Source organism: Xyrauchen texanus, chromosome 42 (genome assembly GCF_025860055.1).
Source record: "Xyrauchen texanus isolate HMW12.3.18 chromosome 42, RBS_HiC_50CHRs, whole genome shotgun sequence".
NCBI classification, from domain to species: Eukaryota; Metazoa; Chordata; class Actinopteri; order Cypriniformes; family Catostomidae; genus Xyrauchen; species Xyrauchen texanus.
Window position 1 is genome coordinate 24,776,948 of NC_068317.1, and position 9,455 is coordinate 24,786,402.

General features: G+C 37.1%; 1 long non-coding RNA gene across 1 annotated transcript; it reads left to right on the plus strand.

Moving 5' to 3' along the window:
- The first annotated feature begins 4,289 nt into the window (after nucleotides 1-4,289).
- Nucleotides 4,290-5,446, plus strand: LOC127635389 (uncharacterized). The gene is made up of 3 exons (XR_007969471.1): nucleotides 4,290-4,434; nucleotides 4,583-4,697; nucleotides 4,946-5,446. It is a non-coding gene; the product is annotated as an uncharacterized LOC127635389 (long non-coding RNA).
- Nucleotides 5,447-9,455: the final 4,009 nt, after the last annotated feature.

A 9,455-nucleotide genomic window follows, 5' to 3' on the forward strand; every position in this document is an offset into this window, starting at 1 on the left:
GGGCCCATTTCCTATTTACATATACTGTTTATAATTTGTTGTGGGCCCCCCTTGGACCTGTGGGCCCCTAGAACCGTTACCACCTGCTGGGACTCATAAGATCTAGTGGTGGAGATTTTGATTCATCTTAGTGACTGTAGGCTTTTGAATCATTCACAAAAAAGATACATTTATTAATTCATTTATTCGTTATTGATTCATTCATTGACCATTCAAAACTTACGAACATTAAAGGCAAATTATGCCTTTGTGCCAGTAGATGGCACCAAATGATTGTCTTTTAAGTTTTGAATGAGTACATTGCATTGAGTTAAAAGCAGAGTAATTCGGGACTGGAGCAAGTCTTGTTGTCCTTTATTAAAATGTACATGTCTACAATTCTGCTAAGAGACTTCATCACTGTAGAGTGTAAAAGCATAATAAGAATTTCTCCACAAATGAGAATAAAGCATACCTATCATACTGTGAAGCTATACAAGTTACAACACATCAATAACAGTCTAAAAAATTATGATGTGTTTCAATAACAACATTGTAATGTTTGATTATCACTCTTGTTGAACGAGATTGCTGAACTGAATGACTGACATGCCTCCTCCTATCATTCAGCCAGTCAGTAGATCCTCATTTCTTGAACAAGATGCCCGATTCATTCATTCAGCAAAGGAAGGATTTGTTCAGAGGGTCAAACCAATGAAATGCACCTTCACAGCCCTCTCTCGAATGCTATTGGCTTGTGCTATTGGCTCTTTAATAGTAGGACAAAGCAACACAAATGGAATTTGCATTTCTACAAATGTACGAAGACACTTTAAAAATAGAGTTTAAACACAATAACCTTTTTCTCCACAAATGGCAGGTCTGATATTTTGTCAATTGCTAGTTTTAAAGGGTTAGTTCAACCAAAAATACAATTCGCTCAACATTTACTTACCCTCATGCCATCCCAGATGTGGATGACTTTCATCTACTGAACACAAAATTTTAAGCTCCAAAATTCAAACAATTGCAACATAAAAGTACTCCAGATGACTCTGGTGGTTAAATCCATATCTTGATCAGTGTGGGTGAGAAACAGATCAATATTTAAGTCCTTTTTTTAACTATAAATCCTCCTCCCTGCTCAGTCAGTCTCCACCTCACTTTCACTTTCACATTCTTCTTCTTTTGTTTATGGTGATACACATGGGTTTGCATTGCATGGGCCTATAGAGCTGAGCAATTCTTCTAAAGATCATCATTTGTGTTCTGCAGAAGAAAGAAAGACATGCACATCTGGGATGCCAGGAGGGTGAGTAAATCATGAGACAATTTTAATTTTGGGGTAAACTATCCCTTTAACTTTTACCAAGAGAGAAAAAGTTCAAGAAAAGCCTAAAAAGCTTACACTCTGCACCAAAGCAAAACATTTCCATTATTAATTGTTGTCATTTTAACTTAAGTGCATTTGACCCCTTTCTCTACTTGTTGAACATGATTGACTAACATGCCGAACTGAACAAACGACATCAGTACAGCAAGTGAAACCAATGATATGCTCCTTCACAGTCCGGACTCGAATGCTACTCTTTACAGGCACAAAAAGCTACCAAAGCAGTCTCGTGCTTCAAGCTAGAGCTCACTGGCTTTGAAATGGAGAGACGTCATTGAGCGACATGCACGTGCAGAGGGTGTGGCTCTGGTGGCTTGAGCCCCTTCCCTTTTGCTGAGGCACCCCTCTGATGTAGCAATGGCATAGCAAATGCCCCCCCAAAATGAAAGCTTTCACACCCAAATTAAATTACCCTTTTAATGCTTAATAATAGGGTCATAATATTAGCATGCGTAAAAATACATCAGTATTATGCTGAAACTTTGATTATGGGATTTATTAATCAATTATAATGACTATAATAATACCCAATGTGTTACAGAGGCCATTTCAGATTACATGCGCACTCTCACAACAGAGACGGGGTGTGTGATTGAGGAAACAAATGCGCACTTTAAATTTAGAAAGTTTAGTCTGGATTTCTGCCTCATTCGTCATAATTTCACACATCTATTTAAGCAAAATTAGTTCATTGTTGTTCTTTTCTTAGTCAATTACGACATATGCATATTGTGGAATATTTGGAGAATACACTTGAAAATTTACTCACGAGCATTATGTCCTAAATGTGTTACAGGCCATTACGTTTTTAATTCTGTGAGCCTGCTTGGTTTAAAGATAAGTCTATGTGCCTGTATAGATGACAGGTTTAATTTATATTTCAATTATTGCTTCAATGATGATATGCAAATCTATGTTTGTTTGTGAGTTTGCAAAAAGTCAGACTTGATATTATCCTTTATTCATATTGGCTCAATAATTACCGTAAAACCGTTCTTCTTACACTACGATAATCACGGTTCTCTATAAATACAAACATGTTTCAGAAAAGATTTAGAATCTTTTACATTTGATTACATCTGTGCACACAAAGCATTTCACATTTATTTCTTAACCACAATTAAGTTTTTGATAATTATGATTAAGAAATAATTTTATAATATTTAAATACATTAACAGGCATACCAACTCCATTGATAAATGTGCATAAAATCTGTTTAGTTAAGCATTAAAATGCAACGAAGGCCTAAAAAACTTTATTGCGAAAATAAATTAATACATTTGAGAAAGTATATGGAGGTGAACGAGATTATTCAAAAATACAGATTTGTTCACAAACTAAACATCACTTTTTATGACGCTCCTTCTATAGCACAATAGGTTGTGGGCAAAAGCATGCACATATTCATACTTTAAAAAGCTACTGGAAATGGTATATCATCAGGGTACCAGACATACTATTTTAAATGTACTTTGATTAGGGACACACCAATTTAAACTTGCATACAGTTTAGAACAGGTACACAACTCGCTTTTGGCGCCCCTTCATGGACATTACTCCCAGAACACGTGCCCATACAGACATACAGTGTTTCAAATTTCAGTCAGCACTGACCAATTTGAGCTAAAGAGACGTCAACCAACTGTTTCTGATTTCAGTGTGAGATCTCTGTCCAAAACATAACATATGCTTGTAATCGGCAATGCTGTATACAGCTATGCATCCATACCCTGTCTCTTGTGTTGCGCATTATATATGTTATATATGCGCAATTTAGAGTTTATATTTGAAACTCTAAATTGCATTTTGTTAGGCTGTGCTGGATGTTGCTACTACTGCTGCTGCACAGGAATTTCCCCTCTGGTATCAATAACATAAATCTAGCTATCAAACAATCTAACCCAGCAGAAATCACATGACCTACTGTACGGCTTTGTGTGCTGTAGCATGGCACTTTTAATTTCAAAGGTGAGGAATTTGCTTTGTTTATTGTTTGTTTGTTTGTTTGTCTGTCCTATGTCTCTTTAGAGATGAATACTGTGCAGAATGTCTTTCTTTAACTTGGCTCCAAAAGTGCAACGAGGAAAGGTTTCATGGGGCACTTGCAGTTCCGGCCAAAAGTAATTGGATCTTTACATAGCACACATTAAAAGTCATGTGATTTTGCAGTTTACCACAGTGACTTTCCCCACTACAGCAGCTTCGGCAGATGCACATGTTAAAAGATAAGCCTCATTTTGTATATTTAATTTAACAATTTTTAGAACTGATCGCAGAGAGGATAATTATACATTATCACATTCATTATTTCCAAATAAAGTCTTCACCTTTGTATAACTTAGTTTGATTATTAGAAATAGTGTCCTCTTTACTTGGAAAAAGAGTGTAAGTATCTTTAATACGTATTTCCCCCCAGTTTGGTAAAAGACCACAGAGGATATGTCACATAGCAGACCCTCCAAAACACAAACCACACCAAGCTACAGGAAACCAATGCGAAGTCTGAAATTCAGAACGCATGAAAATCAATTTAACAATGTGTACAAAGTTCACAGGAACATCTTAAAATGTTGCTAGTTAAGCCTGTAATGGGTTGTAAAGACCTAATGGTAACCATTTACTGAAACATTTACAGACTTGACACAAACATACACTGTGCATGATAAAGGTGGTCATTAAACTTTCACTTGCAAAACTCATTCATCATTCTTCAACGCATATAACTTTCCACCTATATTTAGATTGACCTCAACATCATGGTCATTTAGACCATTTAACAAAATGACACATCTCTGTAATTGCAAATGGAGAGCTGTGAATGTTCCTGTGAGATGGTGGTCAACCGAGAAGTGATGTGGGGCCTTTTTGTTTCCAAGCTGGTATGTGACATCTTCGTGGGAGGAAGCTCTGATGTTCATTTTCCCCCTTGCGAGTGTTTATAAAAGTGCATGTTGTGTTGAGCTATAGGTATTACGCATCAGACTTGAATGAGAGAAGATGAGGTCGATATCACCACTACTGTGCCTGGCTACAATGCTGCTCACTTATGTCACCTGCCAAAGTAAGAAGCTTTATGTATCTAAAAAAACAACAACAACTTTGTTTACTGATTTTCATTTCCTCTCTATTTACTAATTGCTCTATTATTTGGAATGCAATTGTGTTCTGAGGTATTAAAATATGTTTTTATTCCCTTTTGGTGTTTGCAGTTATTGGCCGTTCAACCTGCCCATGTCTCAAGACATCAGACACAGTTTTACGCCTGAAAAATATTATAAATTACAAGCGACATACAGCAGGCATTTGCCACATTGATGCCGTTGCGTGAGTTCTCTTTTCTTATTTAAGTGTATGCTGTTAATCCTGGGCGAACTAATAATTTTATGATACATCTGAGCTAATAGGGTTTTATTATAAAGTTTTAAGTGCATTTCAATTCCAGAAGTTTGATACCAAACAAGGTTTTTGAAACAGTGTAAATTAATTACATTATTGACGATTGGGGCTTTACATAAAATCTATATATTTCATTTTATTTTCATGCTAATTTGTTACTTTTAATGTATTTGTAGATTTAAAACAGTCAAAGGCTCTACTGTTTGCTCCAATCCAAAAATGCCTTGGGTCAGGAGAGCCATAAAATTGATGGACAAGAGGAAATCAAATGAAATGACAGCACGTCCCAAAAACTCCACTTTACCCTTTAAAACAGCATCTACACAGAATACAACATCAAGAGTGTGGACTGCGAACCACATGTCCTAAACTATGCAAATGATTTGACATATAATCTACATGTCTGCAATTTGTGCTGCATTATATTGTAACTGCAACTGGTTAGTTATGAATATATTCCTCTGTATGTGTATTATTTATTTATTTTATTCTTTTCAATTTTTATTTTTTACAACTGAGCGTTTTTTCCAGTGTGGCTAATAACCAATAAACATGTCAGTCACTGTATTTCTATATTGTGTGTAACAGAGGTACATCTGAACTTGAAGTTCAAAATGTATTATTTTACTAAAGATATAAGGGTGCTGACAATAACCTCTTCCTCAGTTAAAGCAAAACAAAACAATAAAATGGATTGTGTTAATTCTAAAGCAACTTTGACCCTTTTCTTTGTGCTTTGTCTGTGTGTCTGTGTGTGCGCGTGTGATGGTGAGTGGGAAGAGAGTCAGTGGGGAGATTTTGTGCCCCACAAAACACGTTCACACGTATACTGTTAACCCTTGTGTGAAACAATTGTGGGTTTATTCATACTCAGCTCCACATTAATTTCTCGGTGGGATTTCCCCTTTCACTGTACAATTACATCACTTTAACAATAGCAATCTGACTTAAGTCTTATTAAAGGAATATTCCGGGTTCAATACAAGCTCGATTGAAAGCATTTGTGGCATAATATTGATTACCATAAAAAATCATTTTGACTTGCTCCTCTTGCTTCCAGTGATGCACTAACAATGGAAGTTAATGGAGGGCCAAATGTTAAATGTTAAAATACTCATTGTTTCTAAAGTATAGCCAGAAGACATAAACAATATGCATGTAAACATGATTTTAGTCTGATAAATCACTTCCTAACCTTTTCTGTGTAAGGTTATAGTCAATTTGACAACTTTGTTGCCATGATGATGTAATGTCAACAAACCCTAAAACATTTACAGCTCAAATAATACATGTATTTTAACATAAGAATTCATGTGAGTGCTTTTATAAAATTATAAGATCACAATTTCTGCCTTTAAACCCTCCATTTTTTCTTTTTTTAAAGAAAAGGAGGGATGTGTCGAAATTCATTCTTATAGTAATCAACATTATACCACAAATGCTGTCGAATGAGCTTTATTTGTTCTGAACCCAGAATACTCCTTTAAATACAAAAATGTAGCCCCCCACACACACACACACACACAATTATTATATAATACTGCCACTTAGCACATACAGCTATGGCCAAAATTATTGGCAGTGACATACATTTTGTATTTGCTGCTTCAGTATTTGTAGATTATTTTTCACATGTTTCTATGGTATATTGGAAAACAAAGATAAGCGTTTCATAAGTTTTAAAGGCTTTTATTGGCAAAAACATTCAATATATGCAAAGACTCAATATTTACAGTGTTGACCCTTGTTCTTCATAACCTCTGCAATTCGCTCTGTCATGCTGGATATCAGCTTCTGGGCCAAATCCTGACTGATGGCGATCCATTCTTGACTTATTAGTGCTCGTAGTTCATCACAATTTGTTGGCTACTGTTTGTCCGCTCACCTTTTGAGGATTGACCACAGGTTCTCTATGGGATTAAGATCCGGGGAGTTGCCTGGCCACAGATCCAAAATTTCAATGTAATGATCTCCGTGCCACTTCATTATCACTCTTGCATTGTGACATGGTGCTCCATCATGCTGGAAAATACACGGATCACCAAATTGCTCCTGGATCGTTGGGAGAAGTTGCTCTTGCAGGATGTTTTGATACCATCCTTTATTCATGGCAGTGTTTTTGGGCAGAATTGTGAGAGAGCCCACTCCCTTGGATGAAAAGCAACCCCACACATGGATAGTCTCAGGATGCTTCACTGTTGGCATGACACAGGACTCATGGTAGCGTTCACCTTTTCTTCAATGGACTATCGATTTTCCAGATGTCCCAAATGTATTTATTTATTTAGTTAGTTAGTTTTAATGCCATGTCAGCAACTAGGCTATTCACATGGCAAACAAGGGTTCGTCAATACATATTTGCAATATTAGATAAGGCACTTTAAGTTTATACAAGCTTATAAAAACTGTAAAATCTGTTCAGATATTACTTTTGAAAAATATCAATGTGGCAGCGGGGGCGTGGTCAAGTGCCCGTCCGGGAGAGAAAAGCGGTAAGGGCGCTTACACCTGAGCTAAATTATGTCTAACACCTGTGTCTAATTACAGTAAGCATGGGGAGAGCGGCATAAAAGAGCAGCAGCCACAGAGCCTCGGGAGAGAGAGTGCCTACACCCAAACCATAAACAAACACACATGCGGACATGCCCGTAATTCTCTCTCTCTCGAACAATCGTCACCTTTATCCCTCGCACGATTCATCAGGCCGATTGGGGACCGGGCGCGCGATATTCCAACCCGGCCCCGCCCCCCTCCGCTCCACAATCAATTAAACAATTCTCTGTATAAAAGTGTTGTCTGATAGTTCTAAAAGTTTTACAATTCAGTAGAATGTGCTTGATGGTCATAGGGGTTTGGCAAGGTATACATATGGGAAGATCTTCACCAGTCAGTAAAAACGCATGAGTTAGTCTTGAATGGCCCAGTCGGCATCTGGTAAACACTATTTGTTCATGCCTAGATTTACATTTTTGTGTGTAATTTCTTTGGACAAACAGTCAGAAGGGGGGTCTCAGAAGGGGGCTTCAGAGAAAATATCTCTGCACCAGTTTCTGCTGTCCAATCCTTGTACTTCCTGCAGAATTTCAGTCTGTCCTTGATTTCTTTTCTTGGAGAGAAGTGGATTATTTGCTGCCCTTCTTGACACCAGGCCATTATCCAAAAGTCTTCGCCTCACTGTGCGTGCATATTTACACCAACCTGCTGGCAATATTGAGCAAGCACTGCACTGTGACACGATTCCATAGCTGACTCCTCAGGAGGAGACGGTTCTGGCACTTGGTGGACACGCTGGGACATCCTGAAGCCTTCTTCACTGCAGTTGACCTCTCTCCTTGAAGTTCTTGATGATCCGGTAAAGGGTTCTTTCAGGTGCAATATTCTTTGCAGCAATTTCCTTGCATGTGAGGCCATTTTGATGCAAATCGATGATGGCTTCATGTCTTTGTTTTGAGGTAACTTTGCTAAAACAACACAATGATTGGAAGCACTTCTTCCCACCTTTTATAGCAATCAGTCTGCTCTTATAATCCAATCAGAATGATAGAGTAATTTCACCTGACTAGTACTCGTTCACACTTTCCCAGGTGCTGCTGATATGATTAGTGAAATGATTTTGGCTGGACATTTTGTGTCAGGACCAAAAAACTGTGAAATTTTGGTTTTTTGTGATAAAGTAAATTTTTTGGCCAATTAAGCTTTTTGCAATTATTTAAAATGCATCTGATCACTCTGCAAAACAATTGAAGCAGAAAAATTTGCGAAACACCAAATTTATGTCACTGCCAATCATTTTAGCCATGGCTGTAGTTGATGTGCACGTGTGTATAGTTTGTACATTGAAATACTGCTGTCCATTAAGCCCCAACATCTTAGCTCAGTCTGAAGCCATCATTTTGCGTTATGCATTAAAGCTCCCCACATAACTAGAGCACAGTGTGGGTATATGTGAAAAACTGTGGGTGCCCTCACTGTCTTACAGAATCGGCTGGTGGGCAGCGTGTTATGTGACCATTTTTGAATTACTGTGGTTAAATTTTAGTGAAGAATTACCTTAACTGTGTATCTCATAGATCAACAGAAGTATATATTTATGTTAGATAAATGATCTGTCTGATAATACCTCATTGAGTGGGCCTTGTCTGTCTATTTTCAAACAAAAAAGAGCAAATGTCAGTGAGGTAAATGAAAGCTGGGTCAGGTTTCTGTGGTCAGGGATGATGGTTTCATATCATATGTAAAAGTACATTGACATCATTTAGATGAATAATCAGAACAATCTCTATAACTGGTCTCACTTGGAGTTGTTAGAGTCAGGTCATGAAAGCAAGCCATTGACACTAAAAATGTTCAAACCTAAAATATATAATTCTCATTATTTACTCTCCCTTTTGTTGTCTCAAACTTGCATGACTTTCTTTCTTCTGTGCAACACAAATTAAGATATTTTAATGGAGATGTGATGTCTTTAGGTCCATACAATGCAAGTGAATGGTGACTGAATTTTCAAGCTCCAAAAAGGACATAAATGTAGCATAAAAGTAATTAATAAGACTCCAGTGGTTTAATATATGTATTCTGAAGCGATCCAATTGCTTTTGGGTGAGAACAAATCAAAATATAACTCCTTTTTCACTATAGATCTTGACAGAAGTCTCATTGGCGATCATGTCATTAAGCCTGATTACA